Source organism: Phytophthora infestans, genomic scaffold (genome assembly GCF_000142945.1).
Source record: "Phytophthora infestans T30-4 supercont1.64 genomic scaffold, whole genome shotgun sequence".
NCBI classification, from domain to species: domain Eukaryota; phylum Oomycota; class Peronosporomycetes; order Peronosporales; family Peronosporaceae; genus Phytophthora; species Phytophthora infestans.
In genome coordinates, this window is record NW_003303695.1 from 291,292 (window position 1) to 295,662 (window position 4,371).

Consider the following 4,371-nt stretch of genomic DNA (forward strand, 5'->3'; position numbering starts at 1 on the left):
TTATTGATATCTGGATAAGATGTATCCATTAATATATCAACACTCTGGACGCCTTCCAAAAATGGAGAAATCACCCGACATAACTGCAGCAGGTATGTCAAGTGCATATCGTCGAATAAACCGGCGGAGGCGTAAAAGTCGTCTCCATAACCTTCCCTACCCCTAGGTTTAATCTCTGTAGCCATCTTAAGGCTAGATCTTTGATTTTGTATTGAAAATGCTGACCATCGCTCTGACCCAATCCACAATCACTCCTACTGCATGTATCTGGCATATCTCATTTTTTGCGCCAAGTTGAAGAAGCATTCACTTTGGAAAATCGGCCGCTGGGAGCAAAGCGCCTCTGCTGTTGAGAAGGTACGTTCACTAAGCCTTACATTGGGTCTTTGCTGACGATCTTTGTACTTTCAGAGCATGGTTCACTCGGCTTCATACTGGAGCGAGCGGCGCATCGCTGACTCGTCGACCGAGGATGAAAACGCTCCTCCAAACCTGTCGCAATCGAGCACTATTAGCGAGCAGTATGGCTACCGCTCTACAGGGACGCTATCACCGCCGCGAAAACCGAAGCCTGAAGTGACTCCACCGCGTGCGGATGAAGTGGTAGCCCTAGCGTCACCGCCATACTCGCGGCCGCCGCACAGTCCGACGACGTCATCTCCAGTGCTACTGGAGACACCGCCAGCATCGCTTCCTCGCTCTCTGCCACGGATCCCCCTGCGTGATCGTCGTAGTTCCCGGAGAGAGCGTCGAGAAGCTGCTCAACCCTATCACCGACGTCAGGATCACCGTCGTGAAGCTGCCTCTCCGTCGCTGAACCCTCGAGGGCTGATGAGGACCAGTCCTAAGTCGTCACAACCACCACCATGTGCGCGTGAAAAGCGCTCTCGGGACCGCTTCGTACCAGCGGACTGGCCGGTACGTGTTGTTCACCTCCGTACTCAGTACAACCCGACCGGGTTGGTATTCCCAAGAGTGCCCCATTACGGCTGGTGTGACTGTCCGGAGCCATGCCGTGTCGGGGCGTGCAGGAACTCGCTGGTGCAGCTGTACTGTACCACAAGCCCAAGCTGCTGTCCATACGACGCTAAGTGCGGGAACAGTCTGGAGGAATCAACCAAGGTGTACTTGGCGAGAAACACGCGTACGCTCCAGTTATCTGTCGTCGCTGCTGAGGACATTGATGCAGGCGAGGTGTTGGGTCAGTACTTAGGCGAGTTCGAGCACGTCAGCATGGATCCAGCACGTCGCCCACGGAACGAAGGATTCCGGTTGGTGATGACCCAACGACCGAAGAGGCCAAGCCACCCGATTCGTGTCGCCATCAACGCAGCTGAAATGGGTGGATTGATGCGTTTTGTGAACCACTCGTGTTCACCGGTCGCTCAGTTCGTCGAGGTCGCGAACGGACGCCGCGCCACGGTTATTGTCGCCACTACAGAGATCGTACGTGAAGGAGAGGAGATCACCGTTGACTATGGCGGTGATCTTTAGTTCGTGTGCCGCTGTGGTCTCGCCTCCTGTCGTCATCGTGAGATCCAGGACCAGAGCGATCCGTAGCCGACGTGCAGTCAGGAGACGTGATGAGTGTAGGTAGCCCGTGCATACAAACCTACTGTAAAGACAAATGCTCATCTTTGATATGCTACTTGGACGTTGAAGTAAAGCTGGTTCCCTCACATATCGAAGCTTAGCGTCAACGTTGAAGCTGTGCAAGCACGGGTTTCGCGCCAAAACGCGACTCCATACTGTACGGTTCGTGAACTCGTAGATCTTTGTTAGCGCGCGCTCGTTTCGGCGCGAACCCTTGTGATAGCTAGCTACTAACGCGTCCTAGGGCGCGCTGCCACAGTGCGGCCTCCAGACACGTCGAACGACGTCCCCGAAGTCTCATTTTTGGTTTTACTCCCATCCGAGCAAGTCCAAGCCCCGTTCCCGACCAAGTGTTTGTCTTCGATCGCCTCTTGCGCTCACTTCGTCCCGGTACGCTGCCAAACTCTTCATTGCTTCCTCTACTTCGTACTGACGTCTCATCAATTGCTGTTTAATTCATGATAGATGGCTAAACTAACTGGATCCACCAACTACAAGCTCACGGAGGTGCAACGCCTGCTGAGTCTTGTTGCTAAGTTCTTGCCGCTTGGTAAGGACGAATGGGAGCGTCTTGCCAGCATGTACAACTCGAACCGCGGTCGGGGCATTGGAGAGCGCGACTACGAGAGTCTCCGGCGCAAGTTCAAGATGCTGTACAGTATCCGTAAGCCCACGGGAGTCGCTGACATGCTCCCCAAGTGAAGGAAGCTAAACAGCTCAAGCAAAGTATCGACGATAAGGCGAGTGTTGAGGAGATGGACGACGGAGCCGACGTAGATGACCAACAGGAGGAAGAGGGTGAGCAGCACCCAGATTTCTCCTTTAACTTTGATGGAGACGACGGGATCGGCAACGACTCCAGCTCAGTGAGCAACACGACTGACTCTGCCCGTGGAAGCCTCTCCAACACCGATACTCCTCACCGTGAGGGATCCAGCAGTTTGCCCAGTTTGCCCAACGAACCGGGTATCAACCTCACGGACGCAGCCAGTAGCTTCGCCGAGATCCTCGAGTCTGCCGCTGTTCATGACGGGTTGGAGGCATTCGCCAGCACTCCGAGGTCATCATCTGGGCCCGACCGATCCACTCAACGCCAGCTTCGCTCTGCTGGTCTACCGAAGCCCAGTCAATCGCAAAACACAACCTCAATTGCGGTCCTCGAAGAGCAGAGCTCAGCCGATCGTTCGCGCCGTGCTGCGGAATCGACGCGCTATCTTAGCTGCTCCAACCGCCTTGGAGGGGGCAATCTTGCCGAGTTTAGTGGAACCATTGGCCGCAAGCGAGATGTCGACGACGACCAAGACCTTCACGAGGCAAGTTACGCCAAGATGAAGCGGGCGAAGGCTATCAAGGCGGCCACACAGCTGAAGAAGCGCTTGGGTGACCTAGAAAGCTCGTCCGGGGCCATGGGTACAAATATTGTCGAGCTGATGATCCTCATGCGTGAGGATAGCGAACGTAGGGGTGAAGCTCGCCGGGCGGAAGAAGAGCAGCGTCGCCGCGATGAAGTCATGGCGCGCGAGGCGCGTTACCGCGCCGAGAAGCTGGAGACGGAGGAACGAGCTCGCCGCGATAAAGAGGAGGCCCGTGCGCACTCCCAGGAACTGATGTTCTTCATCAGTGCTCTGGTGAAGAAGGAGTGAAGAGATCAGAGTCGCAGAACCGAAAGCACCCGTCGGGAATGGACCGAGAGGGAGGAAGTGTATTTTGTAGCGTTGCATTTTGAAACCAGCCCTCCGTAGCGAGCCAAGCAACCACCGACACGGCTGAAAATGTCCGATAACCGCACTTGTATTCGTTCTTGGGTAGAAGCTAGTCATGCAAATGAACATATCCAAGTTCTCCCAATCCCCACCACCCAGCTGGAGCTACAACGTCATCTCCATCGCTCCCATAAACGTTGTTCGTATCTCCGCGATACCCACCGCCCGCACGCGGTAATTCGCCATCCGGAATATGTTGTTGAGCCTTAGACCACGGAGATTCGGATCGTAGGGTAGCGGCACATTAAGGCGACTATAAACCTTCTGCACGCTGCTCATTCCCCACTCTGCAGCCTGCCTCACCGAAGTGATGGCGTTGTGCAACGTCCGCGCTGAACTCCGAAGCGACGGTTCAATTCTCTCGAGATCTCCGTCTTTCAGCGGAGTCAGGATCCTGCCTGTCATTGCCGTGGAGCACGGGAAGGCGGAGTCTGACACAACGTTCATGCGTTCGTCAGGGCAATACACAGGATCCAGAAGTTTCATGCGGAAACCGAGAGACGTATCTGAATCGTTCCAGGATCCAGGGCAATTATGCTTGGCCCAGATAATGCAGCCGTCTGCGGCAAGACAAATAGTACCCGTGACTAGAACCGAGTGTAGCCATCCATTGTACATTGCGTTTTGAAGGTCGGAGTTAGAAGGCTGCTGCACCTGCAAACGTAAATAGTAACAGCATCACGTTACCAGTCAAGAGATATTACAAGGCATCCAACGTCGTACTTACACGGAAGTTCTTTCCATCGATAAACCCGAACGTATGCTCCAGCAACGGCTCGCGTGCGTTCACCAAGCTGACAAGCTCTCTCTGGCGAGAAGGTGACGGCCATGAAATCCGCGCTGGGGAGAAATCCCGAAGTGCACACGACAGCGCCTCTTCGGCTTTGCGCAGCGTCCGAGATAAAGTGCTCGGAGGCACCCCAAACAACATGCTCAGCGTTCCGTTTTCCATCGACCCGACGTAGAAGCAGAGAACGAGACCTAGAGCCTGATGATGGTAGCGCAATTTTGGCGG